The sequence below is a fragment of the Pimephales promelas genome, chromosome 2 (assembly GCF_988280905.1).
Source record: "Pimephales promelas chromosome 2, fPimPro1.hap1.1, whole genome shotgun sequence".
Taxonomy (NCBI): Eukaryota; Metazoa; Chordata; class Actinopteri; order Cypriniformes; family Leuciscidae; genus Pimephales; species Pimephales promelas.
The window spans coordinates 41,740,325-41,764,218 of NC_142770.1; the positions used below are offsets into that span (position 1 = coordinate 41,740,325).

Here is a 23,894-nt window from a genome sequence, read left to right on the forward strand (position 1 = left end):
GAAGACAGAGAAATAACAATAGTTCACATCTATGATGATCATCTTATTGAAGAGCTACAGCAGCATTTAGTTTCCAATAGTCTGTTTTAAAACCCAGTCACACTAGTTCTGTGCGCTGGAAGACACTGTTTCTCCCCTTAATTTCTAACTATTTATTTGACGTCTCTCTTCTTTATTCTCTGTTGAAAAGGCAGATTTCTGTGTGTACACAATCAGTACATTGTATCAGATGCTGGGAATTAAACAATTACTATCTACACTCTAAAAGGTTTTATATGATTTACTAATTTATTTTGGTGAAACAATCAAAAATATTGATTACATTTTAAAGCAGTGAAATCAATTACAATACATTGTATAAACTGAGCAAATGTAAGTAAAAAATTAAGTAGATCTGAGTAACTGCATCTGTACATTAACAAATAAAATTGTTTTAACTGAGTAAATCTGCTCAATCTTTCAAGAGTTTGTTAAATATATTTATGATATTGATTTGAATTAAGTAATATTTGTGGTTCTTGAAACATATAAGTTTAATTCTCCAATCTCAAATATTTTGATAGCAATTTCACAATTATGTTAAGTGTATTATACATAAATGATTGGTTAGTCAAATAATAAATTCTAATAGTGAAAAAAATAAATAAATATAACTGTAAATTTTAGATGAAATTAACTGTTGGATGTTTAGTCAATTATTTTGGTACGTTTAGCTCAAACAATCAAGCAAATGATATTCAGAGATTTTATTAAGTTAATAAAGTTAAATATTACTGTGATATTTACCAAGACACAGAAAAATTACACACAGTGTAGATTAACAAAACATAAATATAGCTGCGAGCAGCGATTGCGGGCCCAAGCCGGTGGCACCGCAACCCCGATGCCTTTAGTTACCCAAAGGCACCGGGATGGTGGTACCGCCGGCTTTGGCCCTTTATCGCTGCTCACAGCTATATTTATATTTAATATAAAGCCGGTGGCACCGCCACCTTGGTGCCTTTAGGGTTATTCTGTACGACGTGTAAAAACGTAACCCCCGCTTTGACTATCAAAAAGAAGTGTATTGTAGAGCTTGCATCAATGCGGACTCGATGCGCTGTGCGCTGTAACTCCATGTGGCTTTAAGCGCATCATTCTCCACTCGGGATGCGCATAAGCGTTTTGTGCCACACTGTACTGAGCCTTTCATATCATAATGCAGTGACGCAATGACAGATTATTAATTGCCTTTCTTGTTCTGTTCCATCTATTATATGTTGATAATAGATAGGACAGAGCACTAAAAACCTCAAACAAAGCACTAAAAACTTAAGCTGTTTGCTGTGTAGTCTGAGAATGAGCTGTTTGATTTGCACCCTCTTCCTCTTCGCTGTCCTCCATAAAAACCAGCTATCCAGGTCCATGTTGTTCTAGAAAGTTTGTATGTTGCTGCCTCAATTAACATCTCTGCTATACATTTAAAACATGGCTATATCTAAAATAATTTATCTTTTTGATTTTTGTTATCTTGTTTTTCATGAATATTTTACAACAATACAAAGAGCAATGTGTATTTTCCAATAATATAGTTTGTAATGGCTTTTTTTGTCATAGATTATAATCATATATTTTTTGGATTTGTTATTTATCTTTATAATGAAGTTGTCTGTATTAAGTAGATTGTGTTTAACACACACAAGAGTGATTTATTAGTTCAACACATAGTTATAGAAATTCTACTTTATCTAAAAAAAACCCTGCACTTTATACACACACACACACACACACACACACACACACACATAAATACATGTAAATAAAAATACCAAAAAAAAACATCAAATGTGTTTTTAGTCAGAGTATTATTTTATACAGAAACAAATATTTGTAATTCAGATAAGAATTAAGTTAGTGTTTTAAAATCTTAAGGAAAACAAATATATTGAAATATAGCACATGCATTTTAAATTCATTCAACTTCAATTACAAATACAATCTTACTTTTATTTAAAGCAATCTATACATTTAAAAGATGGGGGTTATATGCCTATTTTGTCATTTAAAAATATTGTTATGCAAAATTGTTATGCAAAAAGACAAGGACTTAGAGACAAGGACTTGTAGGAAAAATCACAGCCAGCCACACACACACACATAAACACAGACAACAGCCCTCCCCTCCCCACACAGACACACACACCCACACACACACACACAGAGAGAGAGAGAGAGAGAGAGAGAGAGAATCGCAGGGGAAATAAATCCATTCAAACTACAATATCTGACTTTCTGTTGCTCAGAGCGAATGACTTTAAATTGGAAAGTTGATCGGCTTGACGAGAACAATATACGTGGTAAGTTTTGTAACTGTAGGTAAATTGAGCAAAGTTATAACACACTTTATGTGTCCTTTTTTAGTCATAAAATTCATTTCCTCGCCACGGCCAGACCGTTCGAGATATCAAAAATCCGTCCGGAATTGAGCATCCTCAATGTCTTGACTTCATGCACACCGAGTTTGGTTGTGATTGGTAAACACATGCATTGTGATTTGATGTACTTCTCCTAGCACAATTATTCAAACAACCCATAATTCATAATTCATAAATAACTTCCATTTGAACTGTCATAAAACTTAGAGCACGAAAGTTGTTTGGCCTGATGTGATCTATAATTGTACCAAGTTTCATATTAATTCATGCAAGTGTGTTTGATTTATGGACAAATGTTCGAATCCCAGTCCAGGGGGCGCTGTCGAGCCGCCCTGCCACGCCCGGTTACCAGCTTCAGCCCGGCCCTGATGGCCATGGGTTCTGACCCGTGTGCAAAGTTTCAAAAGTTTTCGAGGATGTTAAGGCCCCCGAAAATGCCAGAGAAGTCGCACACAGCAAATAAAGGGTTAAAATTAACCTGACAGGCGCCCCTCCTCTCACTCACACAGAGGGACACTGAGAGACTGGCAAAATTCTGAGATTTTCTCTACATTCAAACAAACATATCTGACTTTCTGTGGGTCCTAGCTAATGAGTGTCAATTAGAAAGTTGTCCGGCTCGAGGAGTACAATATACATACTGATTTTTGTAACTGTAGATAAAACTAACAACCCCACTTTTGTCAAAAGGTGGCGCTACTGAGCCCTCACCACGCCCGTTTCTGAAACTTTGCACATGTCTACTGGCTAATAAATGTGATGTGTCTGTCGAGTTTCATGCAATTTAAAGCATGCTAAGAGTCTCAAAAGCATCCTAAAAGAATGGTAAAGTTTGATGCGTTGCCACGGCAACAGTTTCAAAGATATCAAGAATCCATTCACAGGTCTTCATCTGCTGTGTATATCAATTTCAATTTCAATTTGACTGTTGAAAAGAAGTGCGCCGATTAGATACTCAGGATCGGTATCGGCTCTGACACTGCCATCTTTGACGAGGCTGATTCAAATTCTATATTGTGCATATATACTATTCTATGTTAGGCACAAAGGCACAAAAACTTTCTAAAGTACCATAAAGTTTTTGTGTACTGTATTATTAGTGTTCTGAAGCTATTATGTGATATAGAAATTAATATTTAAGTCATTAAATTCAAGAACACAAACTTTTCCCTCTCTGCGCCTGTCAGTCATTCTCCATTCAGCATTCAAACAGCACGTCACATTCGGTTACAGTCAATGACGAAACGATCTTCAAGATGATTGAATGTTAATCCTATTATACTGGATCTTTAAGATAAAGGTCTAAAGGTCTATATTTTCGAATGAAGAAACTTTTTCTTGCTGGACTGTAACTTAACCGTGTTACTTTCTACCGGGTGTCGGACGCTGTCGGTTAGATTACAACACTAGAGTCAGAGCACTATAATTGTTCTTCACGCACACAGTAACTGAAATTTAAAACCTTTAAAAGAAAAGGCTCAATAAACTATTGCATAGATAGATAATGTATAATACACTGTTCATAAATATGTATTTCCTTTGTGCTTTGAACTTTTCAATACGGACTCACTGCGCTGTAACTTCATGTGGCTTCAAGCACATCATTCTCCGCTCGGGGTGCACATAAGTGCTTTGTGCTGCACCGTATTAGAGCCGTAATATCATAATGCAGTGACGTAATGACAGATTATTAATTGCCTTTCAATTATATGTTGCTGCGTCATTAAACATCTGTCCTATGCATTTCAAACATTTATAGCAGCCATGGCTATATTTTTTTATGATTTTTGTTATCTTGTTTTTCATGAATGTATTTTTCAAAAATAAGAGCAATGTGTATTATCTATTATTAATATGGTTTATAATAGCATTTTTGTCATAGATTATGACAAAGTAATCATATGATCCACCAGCGAGGAACCAGCAGAACAGAGTGAACATTCTTTCTGTTTAGTTCAATCCTACTTAATAGGAATTTATTTAAAATGCTCGCTCTACTCCACACCATTAATGTCTTGTGCGGACATCCGTATTTCGACTTTCGGTTTTAAGTAAGTGATTTAAAAGCTTCCAAGTCCCAGCGGAGTCACACATTGATTAACCGGTGGGAATATACACAATAGGCCTACCTGATATTGAACACAAGAGGGCAGTATAGCACTACGTATGACTCAGATTATAATTTTTTTATGAATTTTACAACAATTCTGGCTGTTTTTGAACGTAAACATAATTCTTAAATGAAAAAAAGGAAAAATTGGGGAAGTTATAATATTTGTATAATTTAATTTAGAAACAAATGATGTATAATTACATTTTTAGAAGATATGAGGCTTTTAGTGTTTACTTTTTTGACATTACTTTAATCTTTTGCCATAGTTGCACATGTCTACTGGCTAATAAATGTGATGTATCTGTTGAGTTTCAAGCAATTTCAAGCATGCTAAGAGTCCCAAAAGCATCAAAAAAGAATGTTAAAGTTTGATTCGTTGCCACGGCAACAGTATCAAAGATATCAAAAATTCATTCACAGGTCTACAGCTGCCGTGTATTTACATTATACAGATGAAGTTTGAAGCAAATTGGTTAAAAATAAGAGAGTGGTTTCAAAGCATTTTGAAAGTGACACACTTCCTGCTGCCAGTTGGTGGCGCTATAATTTTGACTCACAATAGTCACATCCATGTGATCGGTCTCTTACAGCGAAAACACTGCTGAAGTTTCATCAAGATCAGTTAATGTATGCTGAAGTTATAACACACATCCTGTTTCATGTTTCTCGCCATAATTTCGTTTCCTCGCCACGGCCAAACCGTTCGAGATATAAAAAATCCCTTGGCACCTTTTCATCCTTAATGTCTTGACTTCACGCTGATCGAGTTTTGACGAATTTGGTTCAGTGCTCTAGGAGCAATACTTTAAATTCCATTGCATGTGTTTTAAACACAACCCTAAATAGCCGTCTTCCTGTTGGGCTGGGGTAAAAAGTAAGAGTGTGAAGTAGGCTATATATGAAACGATGAGATCTATATGTGTACCAAGTTTCATATTATTACATGCAAGTGTGTTTGATTTATGGACCAAATTTTCAGACAAAGTTTATTTACCAAGTTAATCTGATTAATAAACTAATTATATAAAACTATTGTCAATGCACTACAATTAAACTAGTTATATGTCTTTACTTATAAAAAATAAAAATAAAAACTTATTTAAAAAATACCAGGCTTGAGAAATGTATTTTCTTTATGCAGGTCATACACACAGCAGTGAAATGGTTAAGCCCCCTCCCCCTGCACACTCACACACACACACACACAGACGGCCAAAGACAGAGACACAGAGACATGTAGGCTCAGAGTGACCATATTCAAACAAAAATATCTGAGTTTCTGTGGGTCCTAGCTAATAAGTGTAAATTAGAAAGTTGTCCGGCTCGAGGAGTACAATATACATACCAATTTTTGTAACTCTAGTTAAAACTAACAACCCCACTTTTGTCAAAAGGTGGCGCTACTGAGCCCTCACCACGCCCGTTTCTGAAACTTTGCACATGTCTACTGGCTAATAAATGTGATGTGTCTGTCGAGTTTCATGCATTTTGAAGCATGCTAAGGGTCTCAAAAGCATCCTAAAAGCATCCTAAAAGAAGGGTAAAGTTTGATGCGTCGCCACGGCAACAGTTTCAAAGATATCAAGAATCCATTCACAGGTCTACATCTGCCGTATGTTTACATTATACATATGAAGTTTGAAGCAAATCGGGTAAAAATAAAAGGGTGATATCAAAGCATTTTGAAAGTGACACACTTCCTGCTGCCAGTTGGTGGCGCTATAACTTTGACTCACAATAGTCACATCCATGTGATCGTCCTCTTACAGCGAACACACTGCTGAAGTTTCATCAAGATCAGTTAATGTATGCTGAAGTTATAACACACTTCCTGTTTCACGTTTCTCGCCATGATTTCGTTTCCTAGCCACGGACAAACCGTTCGAGATATCAAAAATCCCCTCGCAAACTTTCATCCTCAATGTCTTGACTTCACGCTGATCGAGTTTCGTCGAATTTGGATCAAAGCTCTAGGAGGAGTATTTGACATTCCATTGCGAGCGTTTTACAAACAAACCTCAATAGCCGACTTCCTGTTGGGCTGGGGTAAAAAGTAAGAGTGTGAGGTATAGATGAAACGATGAGATCAACATGTGTACCGAGTTTCATATTATTACATACAAGCGTGTTTGAGTTATGGACCAAGTGTTCGGACCCCGTTCCAGGGGGCGCTGACGAGCCGCCCTGCCACGCCCGGGTACCATCTTCAGCCCGGCTCTGATGGCCGCGGGTTCTGACCCGTGTGCAAAGTTTCAAGAGTTTTCGAGCACGTTAAGGGCCCCAAAAGTGCCCAAAAGGTAGTAAAATAATAATAAATATAGCTGCGAGCAGCGATGAAGGGCCCAAGCCGGTGGCACCGCAACCCCGGTTCCTTAGTTACCTAAAAGCACCAGGGTGGCCATGCCACTGGCTTTGGCCCTTCATCGCGGATCACAGCTATATATATATATATATATATATACTGTATATATACATATATATATGAAGCCGGTGGCACCGCCACCCTGGTGCCTTTAGGTTTATTGTGCACGACATGCAAAATGTAACCCTGCTTTGACTGATGCAAGCTCTACAGCACAGTTTATAGTAAGAAAGAATATAGTAAGAAAGAAAAGTAAGCTGTTACTCTGAGATGGTTTGGGAAACAAACATTCATCATGTCGCATTGGTTTTAGTTACTTGTCCTCGAACAGAGCCCTAATCTGTTTATATTTCAGTTACACATAGGGATGCACCGATACCGATACCGGTATCTGGTATCGGCCTCGATACCACATTTTCTAAAGTACTCGTACTCGTTAAAAGTCCCCTGATACCGGGGACCGATACCATGTTCTGAGAAATGGGTTAATCACAGGCGCCGAGTGCCCACCCCCAGGCTCCGGCTGCAGCTCAGAGCGGGGAGATGGGGAGACATGTCAGCCGTGTGGAACAGTGATGCGCGGGTCAATGTATAAACAACCCGCACACTACCAACGTTTTCAACTACCCGCCCGCTACTCGGACCGCAAAAAAAGTAAGAAAATATTGTACCCGACCATCTTCCTGACCGTATTTTTTAAAAGTAGTACATGCTCATCGTAGCGTCATTGGGCCATAACGTGTAAAAACACAGCATCGCAAGAAGACGTAGCCTACATATAACAAAGGCAGCACTTTGGTCATCATCTTTCATGATTTCGGTAAATGTCTCCCACACTTACTCTTTCTATTTGTGTATTTGCGGAGCTTCCACTCCCCAGTCTTCACCTTTTTTCTTGCCGCCTCCATCTCTCTGCAGACTAGTGATAATAGACATGGCCGGTTCGTGAACGAATCGGTTCTTTTTAATGAACCGGTCGAACCAGTACGCTAAATCGAACTGAATCATTCGCATCAGTTCACGTCTTGCGTCAGTGCTGATCCACAAGGTACTACAGTTACTCACTTTCAGACATGCCTGACAGTCCCTCCGAGTTGAAATAAACCAATATCCCGAATTATATTTTACTCCAGTAACTCTAACAGTTCACTGAACTGAGACATGTTGTTGATACTGCTGATACTGCGCATCCGCGTAACGAACGCAGAGGTACAGCGGTTCTCGGATCACACCAGTACAGAACTGAGAACTGTTTAGACTGAGCTTGTGTGTCATCTTCGTGCCAGTTATTCAGCCAATAAATAAATTCGGCCTATATATTTCATAGAAAATTCTATCTAGTACTATATAAATACAAAGGTTTAATTGGCATTTTTTTTCAAACGACCTGACCGACCGCGACCCGAATATCATTAAAAATATTTTTGGATGACCCGTAACTGCGGGTAACCGCGGGTGACCGCGGCGCAGGCACCCGCTCATTTTGGATCAACCCGTGCATCACTGGTGTGGAACAATTTCAAAGTGAATGGCTTTGGATTAGGAGAATAAGTTTACTTGTAGTCGCCAAGTTACTTATAGTCAGTTGAATGTCTGTTGGGGGACCAAATAAATAAAGTGTTATCAGATATTAAGCTGATCGTACTAATACTCTAGTCTACTAATACTCTAATGACAGTTAGTTGACACATGTAATTGAAAAGTTACTTATAGTTAGTAAAGTGGACTATCGGAATAAAGTGTTACCCAAGTAATTTAATCAAGGACCTAAAAACCCGTATATAAAAATATTTAAATCATGTTTTTTTTTGTTTTTTTATTAAGTACTCGGTATCGGTATCGGCGAGTACTAAAATGCAAGTACTCGTACTCGTACTCGTTTTCCAAAAAAGTGGTATCGGTGCATCCCTAGTTACACATTCTACATTGATTAAAAAAGAAAAATCAAATGTGTTTTTAATTCATACAGAAATAAAATATTTATAATTCAGCTGAGAATAAAGTTAGTTCAAATTTTAAGAAAAACAAATATATGATCTGAAATATAGCACATTCATTTTTAAATTCATTCAGGTTCAATTACCAAAAATACAATCTTAATTTAATTTAAAGCAAATAATAAATCTAAAATATATGGGTTATATGCATATTTTGTAAAAAAAAGAAAAAAAAAGAAAGAAAGATATATATATATCCAAAAACACAAGGCCTTAAACTTTAACAAGGGTGCAACTCTTATCACAACAAACATAGTCACACACACAAGTCAAGTCACTTACATTTTAGATGCAATATTGACTTTTTAGATGCAATATTGACTTTTTTCTGTTTCAGCAGAGAAAATAGTTAAACAAAGATCACAGCGACCCATCGCGCATCTCAAAGCAATGTGTTTTCTCATTACTGAATGATTCAGCATTTTGAATCCATGACTCGTTCATTAAGACGGTCATCTGGTGACACCTTATGGTGATTTAGGGTTATGTTTAAAAGTATCGTTCTTTACAGCGATTTTTAATTGACTCCTGTTAAACCAATCTCGTAACATTATTGTGTAACCGATTTAATTTGATCAGCCTTACCTAGGGTAACAGCCCTATAGTGTCTTATTATTCAAAATTGTTGAATTTATTGATCAAATTTACTAATGAAAAATGAAGCATACATTTATTAAGACTAGGCTGCCCTGCAGATATTAGGCTACAATATGCAGATTTAAATATACCATTTATCAAATAATCTGTTTATTTTTAGGTTACACATTACATTGTTTAAAAAATAAAAATCAAATGTGACCCGCTCTGGCGAAATGAGTCGGAAGTTGCAACCTTCCATTTTAAGATATGGGCCGATTATGTGGAAAAACCATGAAATAACAAAAAATATATATATATATATTTTTGCTAATTTCAAAGAACAGACATTCAAAAATAATCTCACAGGGTTTCGTAGTCGAGATAATTGAGTAAAGGTATTTAAATAACGATTAAAGTTGTCAAAGCTTTAAATTCGCTGAAATAAACATTGCTCTTCTCAACTCCCCTCGTCACCTCTGAGCATTTCCCGGGTATCCCCTGAAACGTTGAACTCACTGGAGGCTTCTAACCTAAACTGCGTGAGTATATTTATCTGCAAGAAGAATATAGCCTATGTAAGGCTGTAACGATCGCGACACTCAGATCCACGAACCTGTGTCGCGGTGTGAGAAGACAGAATCACGACACCGACACGTCCCTTCAACTCCCGAAGTTATCCTTCACGTCCAGACCCAATGCTACAACATCTTTAAATTACTATTAGTATTATTTGAAGTTAACATTATAAAATACGTAGACTTACACCACAAAACTTAAATTATTACTAAATTTTTTAAAATTGGGCAATTTCAGCATTATGGAGGAGATCCAATTCCCAGATAATTAAATATTTTAATAAATTGGCCTATGTGAACCACACTGCACAAACCAAAAGTAATACTCACCGGATGAAGAAGGGTTGACTCTCTCCAGAACATAAAATCTTTATTTTATTTTCCGTGTTCGCATTTATGAGGAAAAACAATCCGAACGTGACCGTTCTCTGGAAGCAGCCCTAAAACTTTCACATAGCTTAAACATGCAAGCACAAAGCCTTTCTTTAAAGTAAATTTCGTTTTAAAATAATTATCTTAATTTAAATCAATGTTTCATCAACCAATTACTAGGATTTAATAATAAGAAATAAATTGCAGACAATAGGCTAGGCCTAATCACGACGCGGAGACGCGCGGCACGTGAACTGAAGCTTGTCTCATGAACCGAAAGTCAGCGTATAAGGTATCCTCACAGACATATATATTGAAATGTCTACTTTTAAAGACAACCATTCAAAATGAAAGAAAACAGACTGCTCTCTGCTTATGTGGGCTAATCCGTATGAAAACTGAATTTCTCTCTGACTCCTCTTCAATCTTTCTGATTTTAGAACATTTTTGTAAAAGTGACTTTTAATTATTTATTTCAAAAAAATTAAAAATAAGTTGAGTTTCAGCCTCGTTAAATTGCATTTATATATGTTAATCTATTTGGTCAAATTAAGCTATATAAAATAAATAGTTTATCCCTTAAAATGCTATGGATTTTGAAAGATATAAAAAAAAAAAAAAAATTTAAAAAAAAGCGGGCAAAAAAACTTTAAAAGCGATTTTCTTAGGTTTTCAATTGGAAAAAAAGGGCAGACGACCAGAATTCAAATCTGTATATCTTTACAACCATTCAAGGTATGACCAAGGTATCATTTGAAAGCTTACAGTGTCCTCTTTCCATTAATATCAAAATCTCAATTTTTAAATTTGGGTCACTGTGACTAATTTTGCTGGATCAGGTCGGTCACAAATGTGTTTTTTATTGTAGTATTATTTTATACAGAAATACATTATAATTATATATAATATACAAAATATAACCGTGGGCGCGATTAAACAGTGTTACAATAAAACTCAACATTGTGTTTTTTAAAAATAAATTCAAATAATACAAATCCCGAAATTGCGCTAATTTTAAAATTAAACTAAAACTCATGGCTGCACAAGCATTCATAACTGTGCGCGCCAACAGCGAGGAACCAGCAGAACAGAGTGAACGTTCATTCTGTTTAGTTCAATCCTACTTAATAGGAATTTATTTAAAATGCTTGCTCTACTCCACAACATTAATGTCTTGTGCGGATATCTGTATTTTGACTTTCGGTTTTAAGTAAGCGATTTAAAAGTTCCCGAGTCCCAGCGGAGTCACACGTTGATTAACCGGTGGGAATATACACAATAGGCCTAACTGATATTGAACACAAGAGGGCAGTATAGCACTACGTATGACTCAGATTATTTTTTCTTCTTCTGAATTTTACAACCATTATGGCTGTTTTTGAACGTAAACATAATTCTTAAATGAAAAAAGGGAAAAACTGCTTTAATTATAATATTTGTATAATTTAATTTAGAAACAAATGATGTATAATTACATTTTTAGAAGATATGAGGCTTTTAGTGTTTACTTTTTTGACATTACTTTAATCTTTTGCCAAAGTTGCACATGCCTACTGGCTAATAAATGTGATGTATCTGTCGAGCTATCTGTATCTATCTGTTTCAAGCAATTTCAAGCATGCTAAGAGTCCCAAAAGTATCAAAAAAGAATGTTAAAGTTTGTTTGTTGCCACAGCAACAGTATCAAAGATATCAAGAATCCATTCACAGGTCTACATCTGCTGTATTTTTACATTATACAGATGAAGTTTGAAGCAAATCGGTTAAAAATAAGAGGGTGATATCAAAGCATTTTGAAAGTGACACACTTCCTGCTGCCAGTTGGTGGCGCTATAACTTTGACTCACATAGTCACATCCATGTAATCAGCCTCTTACAGTGAACACACTGCTGAAGTTTCATCAAGATCAGTTAATGTATGCTGAAGTTATAACACACTTCCTGTTTCACGTTTCTCGCCATAATTTTGTTTCCTCGCCACGGCCAAACCGTTCGAGATATCAAAAATCCCCTCGCAAACTTTCATCCTCAATGCCTTGACTTCATGCTGACCGAGTTTCGTACCGTGTGTTTGAATTCTCTAGGAGGAGTATTGCACATTCCATTGCGAGCGTTTTACAAACAAACCTCAATAGCCGACTTCCTGTTGGGCTGGGGTAAAAAGTAAAAGCACGAGGTATAGATGAAACGATGAGATCAACATGTGTACCGAGTTTCATATTATTACATGCAAGCGTGTTTGATTTATGGACCAAGTGTTCGGACCCCGTTCCAGGGGGCGCTGTCTAGCCCCCCTGCCACACCCAGGTACCATCTTCAGCCCGGCTCTGATGGCTGTGGGATCTGACCTGTGTGCAAAGTTTCAAGAGTTTTCAAACCCGTTAAGGGCCCCAAAAGCCGCTAAGAGTCTCAAAATCATAAAAAAAAAGAATTTTAAAGTTTGATGCGTTGCCACGGCAACAGTATCAAAGATATCAAGAATCCATTCACAGGTCTTCATCTGCTATGTATTTACATTATACAGATTAAGTTTGAAGCACATCGGGTAAAAATAAAAGGGTGAGTTCAAAGCATTTTGAAAGTGACACACTTCCTGCTACCAGTTGGTGGCACTATAACTTTGACTCACAATAGTCACATCCATGTGATCGTCCTCTTACAGCAAACACACTGCTGAAGTTTCATCAAGATCAGTTAATGTATGCTGAAGTTATAACACACTTCCTGTTTCACGTTTCTCGCCATAATTTCGTTTCCTCGCCATGGCCAAACCGTTCGAGATATCAAAAATCCCCTCGCAAACTTTCATCCTCAATGCCTTGACTTCATGCTGACCGAGTTTCGTGCCGTGTGTTTGAATTCTCTAGGAGGAGTACTTCAAATTCCATTGCGAGTGTTTTATGAACAACCCTAAATAACCGACTTCCTGTTGGGCTGGGGTAAAAAGTAATAGTATGAGGTATATATGTACGATGAGATCTATATGTGCACCGAGTTTCATATTATTACATGCAAGCGTGTTTGATTTATGGACCAAGTTTTCGGACCCCGTTCCAGGGGGCGCTGTCTAGTCCCCCTGCCACGCCCGGGTACCATCTTCAGCCCGGCCCTGATGGCCGCGGGTTCTGACCCGTGTGCTAAGTTTCAAGAGTTTTTGAGCATGTTAAGGGCCCCAAAAGTGCCCGAATAGTCGTATAAATAATAATAATAATAATAATCCTAAGGAAAACAATAGGGCCTTCGCCCTTTCAGGGCTTGGGCCCTAATAATATAGCTGCGAGCAGCGATGGCGGGCCCAAGCCGGTGGCACCGCAACCCCGGCTCCTTTAGTTACCTAAAGGCACCGGGGTGGCGGTGCCGAAGGCTTTGGCCCTTTCATGATTAAATGTTAAAACGGCTTGCCATAGTCTGTCATTTTGACTAGTCACAATTATGTTACAGATATCTTAAATGATAATACAAACTATCCAAAATGTAATTACGACTAGACAGAAAGACATTGTTGATATCTACAATGTTAATTTGCGGATAGGCAAACTTAGCTTTTAAATGTTAAAAGGGCTTGCCATACACGGACGTAGGCTCAGAGAGAGTCTCACCATATTCAAACCAAAATATCTGACTTCCTCTTGGTCTGAGCTAATGACTATGAATTAGAAAGTTGTCTGGCTTGAGGAGTACAATGTATATAACGATTTTTGTAACTGTAGATAAAAATAACAACCCCACTTTTGTCAAAAGGTGGCGCTATTTAGTCCCTGCACCATGCCCGTTTCTGAAACTTTGCACATGTCTACTGGCTAATAAATGTGATGTGTCTGTTGAGTTTCATGCAATTTCAAGCATGCTAAGAGTCTCAAAAGCATCCTAAAATAATTTCAAAGTTTGAAGCTTTGCCACGGCAACAGTTTAAAAGATATCAAGAATCCATTCATAGGTCTACATCTACCGTATGTTTACATTATACAGATGAAGTTTTTCATCTGTTTTTCATCATTATACAGATGAAGTTTTTCATCTGTTTACATTATACAGATGAAGTTTTTCATTCATATTATTACATGCAAGCGTGTTTGATTTATGGACCAAGTTTTCGGACCCCGTTCCATGGGGGCGCTGTCTAGCCCCCCTGCCACGCCTAGGTACCATCTTCAGCCCGGGCCTGATGGCTGTGGGATCTGACCTGTGTGCAAAGTTTCAAGAGTTTTCAAACCCGTTAAGGGCCTCAAAAGCCATTAAGAGTCTCAAAATCATCAAAAAAAAGAATTTTAAAGTTTGATGCGTTGCCACGGCAACAGTATCAAAGATATCAAGAATCCATTCACAGGTCTTCATCTGCCATGTATTTACATTATACAGATGAAGTTTGAAGCAAATCGGGTAAAAATAAGAGGTTGATTTCAAAGCATTTTGAAAGTGACACACTTCCTGCTGCCAGTTGGTGGCGCTATAACTTTGACTCGAAATAGTCACATCCATGTGATCGTCCTCTTACAGCGAACACACTGATGAAGTTTCATCAAGATATGTTAATGTATGCTGAAGTTATAACACACTTCCTGTTTCACGTTTCTCGCCATAATTTCGTTTCCTCGCCACGGCCAAACCGTTTGAGATATCAAAAATCCCCTCACAAACTTTCATCCTCAATGTCTTGACTTCTTGCACACCGAGTTTGGTTGTGATTGGTAAACACATGCATTGTAATTTGATGTATTTCTCCTAGGACAACTATTCAAACAACCCATAATTCTCAACTTCCATTTTAATTGTCGTAAAACTTAGAGCACGAAAGTTGTTTGGCCTGATGTGATCTATAATTGTACCGAGTTTCATATTAATTCACGCAAGTGTGTTTGATTTATGGACAAATGTTCGAATCCCAGTCCAGGGGGCGCTGTCGAGCCGCCCTGCCACGCCCGATGACCAGCTTCAGCCCGGCCCTGATGGCCATGGGTTCTGACCCGTGTGCAAAGTTTCAAGAGTTTTAGAGGATGTTAAGGCCCCCGAAAATGCCAGAGACTTCCTGCTGCCAGTTGCCAGTCGCCACGGCCAAACCGTTCGAGATATCAAAAATCCCCTCGCAAACTTTCATCCTCAATGCCTTGACTTCATGCTGACCGAGTTTCGTGCCGTGTGTTTGAATTCTCTAGGAGGAGTACTTCAAATTCCATTGCGAGTGTTTTATGAACAACCCTAAATAACCGACTTCCTGTTGGCCTGGGGTAAAAAGTAATAGTTTGAGGTATATATGAACGATGAGATCTATATGTGCACCGAGTTTCATATTATTACATGCAAGCGTGTTTGATTTATGGACCAAGTTTTCGGACCCCGTTCCAGGGGGCGCTGTCTAGCCCCCCTGCCACGCCCGGGTACCATCTTCAGCCCGGCCCTGATGGCCGCGGATTCTGACCCGTGTGCAAAGTTTCAAGAGTTTTTGAGCATGTTAAGGGCCCCAAAAGTGCCCAAATAGTCGTATAAATAATAATAATAATAATAAATATAGCTGCGAGCAGCGATGGCGGGCCCAAGCCGTTGGCACCGCAACCCCGGTTCCTTTAGTTACCTAAAGGCACCCGGGTAGCGGTGCCGAAGGCTTTGGCCCTTTTATGATTAAATGTTAAAACGGCTTGCCATACTCTGTCATTTCGACTAGTCACAATTATGTTACAGATGTCTTAAATGATAATACAAACTATCCAAAATGTAATCACGAATAGACAGAAAGACGTTGTTGATATCTACAATGTTAATTCCGGACAGGCAAACTTAGCTTTTAAATGTTAAAAGGGCTTGCCATACAGGGACGTAGGCTCAGAGAGAGGCTCACCATATTCAAACCAAAATATCTGACTTCCTCTTGGTCCGAGCTAATGACTATGTATTAGAAAGTTGTCCGGCTTGAGGAGTACAATGTATATACCGATTTTTGTAACTGTAGATAAAACTAACAACCCCACTTTTGTCAAAAGGTGGCGCTATTTAGTCCTTGCACATTGCCCGTTTCTGAAACTTTGCACGTCTACTGGCTAATAAATGTGATGTATCTGTTGAGTTTCAAGCTATTTCAATTTCAATTTGACTGTTGAAAAGAAGTGCGCCGATTAGATACTCAGGATCGGTATCGGCTCTGACACTGCCATCTTTGACGAGGCTGATTCAAATTCTATATTGTGCATATACTATTCTGTTAGGCACAAAGGCACAAAAACTTTCTAAAGTACCATAAAGTTTTTGTGTACTGTATTATTAGTGTTCTGAAGCTATTATGTGATATAGAAATTAATATTTAAGTCATTAAATTCAAGAACACAAACTTTTCCCTCTCTGCGCCTGTCAGTCATTCTCCATTCAGCATTCAAACAGCACGTCACATTCGGTTACAGTCAATGATGAAACGATCTTCAATGATTCAATGTTAATCCTATTATACTGGATCTTTAAGATAAAGGTCTAAAGGTCTATATTTTCGAATGAAGAAACTTTTTCTTGCTGGACTTTATTGCTGTAACTTAATCGTGTTACTTTCTACCGGGTGTCGGACGCTGTCGGTTAGATCACAACACTAGAGTCAGAGCACTATAATTGTTCTTCACGCACACAGTAACTGAAATTTAAAACCTTTAAAAGAAAAGGCTCAATAAACTATTGCATAGATAGATAATGTATAATACACTGTTCATAAATATGTATTTCCTTTGTGCTTTGAACTTTTCAATACGGACTCAATGCGCTGTAACTTCATGTGGCTTCAAGCACATCATTCTCCGCTCGGGATGCACATAAGTGCTTTGTGCTGCACCGTATTGGAGCCGTAATATCATAATGCAGTGACGTAATGACAGATTATTAATTGCCTTTCAATTATATGTTGCTTTATAGCAGCCATGGCTATATTTTTTTTTAATGATTTTTGTTATCTTGTTTTTCATGAATGTATTTTTCAAAAATAAGAGCAATGTGTATTATCTATTATTAATATGGTTTATAATAGCATTTTTGTCATAGATTATGACAAAGTAATCATATGATCCACCAGCGAGGAACCAGCAGAACAGAGTGAACATTCTTTCTGTTTAGTTCAATCCTACTTAATAGGAATTTATTTAAAATGCTCGCTCTACTCCACACCATTAATGTCTTGTGCGGACATCCGTATTTTGACTTTCGGTTTTAAGTAAGCGATTTAAAAGCTCCCAAGTCCCAGCGGAGTCACACGTTGATTAACCGGTGGGAATATACACAATAGGACTACCTGATATTGAACACAAGAGGGCAGTATAGCACTACGTATGACTCAGATTATTATTTTTTTATGAATTTTACAACAATTCTGGCTGTTTTTGAACGTAAACACAATTCTTAAATGAAAAAAAAGGAAAAATTGGGGAAGTTATAATATTTGTATAATTTAATTTAGAAACAAATGATGTATAATTACATTTTTAGAAGATATGAGGCTTTTAGTGTTTACTTTTTTGACATTACTTTAATCTTTTGCCATAGTTGCACATGTCTATTGGCTAATAAATGTGATGTATCTGTTGAGTTTCAAGCAATTTCAAGCAAGCTAAGAGTCCCAAAAGCATCAAAAAATAATGTTAAAGTTTGTTTCGTTGCCACGGCATTTTGAAAGTGACACACTTCCTGCTGCCAGTTGGTGGCGCTATAACTTTGACTCACAATAGTCACATCCATGTGATCGGTCTCTTACAGCGAAAACACTGCTGAAGTTTCATCAAGATCAGTTAATGTATGCTGAAGTTATAACACACATCCTGTTCCATGTTTCTCGCCATAATTTCGTTTCCTCGCCACGGCCAAACCGTTCGAGATATCAAAAATCCCGTGGCACTTTTTCATCCTTAATGTCTTGACTTCACGCTGATCGAGTTTCGTCGAATTTGGTTCAGTGCTCTAGGAGCAATAATTTAAATTACATTGCATGTGTTTTAAACACAACCCTAAATAGCCAACTTCCTGTTGGGCTGGGGTAAAAAGTAAGAGTGTGAAGTATATATGAAACGATGAGATCTATATGTGTACCAAGTTTCATATTATTACATGCAAGTGTGTTTGATTTATGGACCAAATTTTCAGACCAAGTTTATTGACCAAGTTAATCTGATTAATAAACTAATTATATAAAACTATTGTCAATTCACTACAATTAAACTAGTTATATGCCTTTACTTATAAAAAATAAAAATAAAAACTTATTTAAAAAATACCAGGCTTGAGAAATGTATTTTCTTTATGCAGGTCATACACACAGCAGTGAAATGGTTAAGCCCCCTCCCCCTGCACACACACACACACACACACACACACACACACACACACACACACACACACACACACACACACACACACACACAGACAGCCAGCCAGCCAGCCAGCCAGCCAAAGGCTCAGAGTGGCCATATTCAAACAAAAATATCTGACTTTCTGTGGGTCCTAGCTAATAAGTGTCAATTAGAAAGTTGTCCGGCTCGAGGAGTACAATATACATACCAATTTTTGTAACTCTAGTTAAAACTAACCACCCCACTTTTGTCAAAAGGTGGCGCTACTGAGCCCTCACCACGCCCGTTTCTGCAACTTTGCACATGTCTACTGGCTAATAAATGTGATGTGTCTGTCGAGTTTCATGCAATTTGAAGCATGCTAAGGGTCTCAAAAGCATCCTAAAAGCATCCTAAAAGAAGGGTAAAGTTTGATGCGTCGCCACGGCAACAGTTTCAAAGATATCAAGAATCCATTCACAGGTCTACATCTGCCGTATGTTTACATTATACATATGAAGTTTGAAGCAAATCGGGTAAAAATAAAAGGGTGATATCTAAGCATTTTGAAAGTGACACACTTCCTGCTGCCAGTTGGTGGCGCTATAACTTTGACTCACAATAGTCACATCCATGTGATCGTCCTCTTACAGCGAACACACTGCTGAAGTTTCATCAAGATCAGTTAATGTATGCTGAAGTTATAACACACTTCCTGTTTCACGTTTCTCGCCATGATTTCGTTTCCTCGCCACGCACAAACCGTTCGAGATATCAAAAATCCCCTCGCAAACTTTCATCCTCAATGTCTTGACTTCACGCTGACCGAGTTTCGTCGAATGTGGATCAAAGCTCTAGGAGGAGTATTTGACATTCCATTGCGAGCGTTTTACAAACAAACCTCAATAGCCAAATTCCTGTTTGGCTGGGGTAAAAAGTAAGAGCGCGAGGTATAGATGAAACGATGAGATCAACGTGTGTACCGAGTTTCATATTATTACATACAAGCGTGTTTGAGTTATGGACCAAGTGTTCGGACCCCGTTCCAGGGGGCGCTGACGAGCTGCCCTGCCACGCCCGGGTACCATCTTCAGCCCGGCTCTGATGGCCGCGGGTTCTGACCCGTGTGCAAAGTTTCAAGAGTTTTCGAGCACGTTAAGGGCCCCAAAAGTGCCCAAAAGGTAGCAAAATAATAATAATACTAAAGAATAAATATAGCTGCGAGCAGCGATTGCGGGCCCAAGCCGGTGGCACCGCAACCCCGGTGCCTTTAGTTACCCAAAGGCACCGGGATGGTGGTACCGCCGGCTTTGGCCCTTTATCGCTGCTCACAGCTATATTTATATTTAATATAAAGCCGGTGGCACCGCCACCTTGGTGCCTTTAGGGTTATTCTGTATGACGTGCAAAAACGTAACCCCCACTTTGACTGTCGAAAAGAAGTGTATTGTAGAGCTTGCATCAATGCGGACTCGATGCGCTGTAACTCCATGTGGCTTTAAGCGCATCATTCTCCACTCGGGATGCGCATAAGCGTTTTGTACCACACTGTACTGAGCCTTTCATATCATAATGCAATGACAGATTATTAATTGCCTTTCTTGTTCTGTTCTATCTATTATATGTTGATAAAAGATAGGACAGAGCACTAAAAACCTCAAACAAAGCACTAAAAACTTAAGCTGTTTGCTGTGTAGTCTGAGAATGAGCTGTTTGATTTGCACCCTCTTCCTCTTCACTGTCCTCCATAAAAACCAGCTATTCAGGTCCATGTTGTTCTAGAAAGTTTGTATGTTGCTGCCTCATTTAACATCTCTGCTATACATTTAAAATAATTATCTAAAATAATTTATCTTTTTGATTTTTGTTATCTTGTTTTTCATGAATGTATTTTACAACAATACAAAGAGCAATGTGTATTTACCACTAATATAGTTTGTAATGGCTTTTTTTTGTCATAGATTATAATCATATATTTTTTTGGATTTGTTATTTATCTTTATAATGAAGTTGTCTGTATTAAGTAGATTGTGTTTAACACACAGTGATTTATCAGTTCAACACATAGTTATAGAAATTCTACTTTATCTAAAAAAAACCTGCACTTTATACACACACACACACACACACACACACATACATAAATACATGTAAATAAAAATAGAAAAAGAAACATCAAATGTGTTTTTAGTCAGAGTATTTTTTATACAGAAACAAATATTTGTAATTCAGAAAAGAATGAAGTTAGTGTTTTAAAATCTTAAGGAAAACAAATATATTGAAATATAGCACAAGAATTTTAAATTCATTCAGCTTCAATTACAAATACAATCTTACTTTTATTTAAAGCAAACTATACATTTAAAAGATGGGGGTTATATGCCTATTTTGTCATTTAAAAAAATACTAAATTGTTATGCAAAAAGACAAGGACTTAGAGACAAGGACTTATAGGAAAAATCGCAGCCAGCCACACTGTGTGGTTCAAACATACATAAACACAGACAACAGCCCTCCCCTCCCCCCCAGACACACACACATGCACACACACACACACAAACACAGACAACAGCCCTCCCCTCCCCACACAGACACACACACCCACACAGAGAGAGAGAGAGAGAGAGAGAGAGAGAGAGAGAGAGAGAGTGAATCGCAGGGGAAATAAATCCATTCAAACTACAATATCTGACTTTCTGTTGCTCAGAGCGAATGACTTTAAATTGGAAAGTTGATCGACTTGACGAGAACAATATACGTGGAAAGTTTTGTAACTGTAGGTAAAATGAGCAAAGTTATAACACACTTTATGTGTCCTTTTTTAGTCATAAAATTCATTTCCTCGTCACGGCCAGACCGTTCGAGATATCAAAAATCCGTCCGGAATTGAGCATCCTCAATGTCTTGACTTCATGCACACCGAGTTTGGTTGTGATTGGTAAACACATGCGTTGTAATTTGATGTATTTCTCCTAGGAGAATTATTCAAACAACCCATAATTCCCAACTTCCTTCTTAAAACTTAGAGCACGAAAGTTGTTTGGCCTGATGTGATCTTTAATTGTACCGAGTTTCATATTAATTCATGCAAGTGTGTTTGATTTATGGACAAATTTTCGAATCCCAGTCCAGGGGGCGCTGTCGAGCCGCCCTGCCACGCCCGGTTACCAGCTTCAGCCCGGCCCTGATGGCCATGGGTTCTGACCCGTGTGCAAAGTTTCAAGAGTTTTAGAGGATGTTAAGGCCCCCGAAAATGCCAGAGAAGTTGCACACAGCAAATAAAGGGTTAAAATTAACCTGACAGGCGCCCCTCCTCTCACTCACACAGAGAGACACTGAGAGACTGGCAAAATTCTGAGATTTTCTCTACATTCAAACAAACATATCTGACTTTCTGTGGGTCCTAGCTAATGAGTGTCAATTAGAAAGTTGTCCGGCTCGAGGAGTACAATATACATACTGATTTTTGTAACTGTAGATAAAACTAACAACCCCACTTTTGTCAAAAGGTGGCGCTACTGAGCCCTCACCACACCCGTTTCTGAAACGTTGCACATGTCTAATGGCTAATAAATGTGATGTGTCTGTCGAGTTTCATGCAATTTGAAGCATGCTAAGAGTCTCAAAAGCATCCTAAAAGAATGGTAAAGTTTGATGCGTTGCCACGGCAACAGTTTCAAAGATATCAAGAATCCATTTACAGGTCTTCATCTGCCATGTATTTGCATTATACAGATGAAGTTTGAAGCAAATCGAGTTAAAATTAGAGGGTGATTTCAAAGCATTTTGAAAATGACACACTTCCTGCTGCCAGTTGGTGGCGCTATAACTTTGACTCACAATAGTCACATCCATGTGATCGTCCTCTTACAGCGAACACACTGCTGAAGTTTCATCAAGATCGGTTGATGTGTGCTGAAGTTATGATACACTTCCTGTTTCACGTTTCTCGCCATAATTTTGTTTCCTCGCCACGGCCAAACCGTTCGAGATATCAAAAATCCCCTCGCAAACTTTCATCCTCAATGTCTTGACTTCACGCTGACCGAGTTTTCGTCGAATTTGGATCAAAGCTCTAGGAGGAGTATTAAAAATTCCATTGCGAGTGTTTTACGAACAACCCTAAATAGCCGACTTCCTGTTGGGCTGGGGTAAAAAGTAAAAGCGCGAGGTATAGATGAAACGATGAGATCAACATGTGTACCGAGTTTCATATTATTACATGCAAGCGTGTTTGATTTATGGACCAAGTGTTCGGACCCCGTTCCAGGGGGCGCTGTCGAGCCCCCCTGCCACGCCCGTGTACCAGCTTCAGCCCGGCCCTGATGGCCGCGGGTTCTGACCCGTGTGCAAAGTTTCAAGAGTTTTCGAGCATGTTAAGGGCCCCAAAAGTGCCCGAATAGTCGTTAGAAAAATAAAAGAAAAAAAAAAAATAAATATAGCTGCGAGCAGCGATGGCGGGCCCAAGCCGGTGGCACCGCAACCCCTGGCTCCTTTAGTTACCTAAAGGCACCGGGGTGGCGGTGCCGAAGGCTTTGGCCCTTTCATGATTAAATGTTAAGACGGCTTGCCATAGTCTGTCATTTTGACTAGTCACAATTATGTTACAGATATCTTAAATGATAATACAAACTATCCAAAATGTAATTACGAATAGACAGAAAGACATTGTTGATATCTACAATGTTAATTTCCGGATAGGCAAACTTAGCTTTTAAATGTTAAAAGGGCTTGCCATACACGGACGTAGGCTCAGAGAGAGTCTCACCATATTCAAACCAAAATATCTGACTTCCTCTTGGTCTGAGCTAATGACTATGAATTAGAAAGTTGTCTGGCTTGAGGAGTACAATGTATATAACGATTTTTGTAACTGTAGATAAAAATAACAACCCCACTTTTGTCAAAAGGTGGCGCTATTTAGTCCCTGCACCATGCCCGTTTCTGAAACTTTGCACATGTCTACTGGCTAATAAATGTGATGTGTCTGTTGAGTTTCATGCAATTTCAAGCATGCTAAGAGTCTCAAAAGCATCCTAAAATAATTTCAAAGTTTGAAGCTTTGCCACGGCAACAGTTTAAAAGATATCAAGAATCCATTCCCAGGTCTACATCTACCGTATGTTTACATTATACAGATGAAGTTTTTCATCTGTTTTTCATCATTATACAGATGAAGTTTTTCATTCATATT

General features: G+C 38.2%; 2 protein-coding genes across 2 annotated transcripts in view; both read right to left on the reverse strand.

Moving 5' to 3' along the window:
• The window catches only part of LOC148997427 (NACHT, LRR and PYD domains-containing protein 3-like), a 280,163-nt gene that overhangs the window by 175,586 nt on the left and 80,683 nt on the right, over window positions 1-23,894 (reverse strand). The window lies entirely within an intron of this gene.
• LOC120472138 (uncharacterized) overlaps window positions 1-23,894 on the reverse strand; it is a 95,185-nt gene that overhangs the window by 23,498 nt on the left and 47,793 nt on the right. The window lies entirely within an intron of this gene.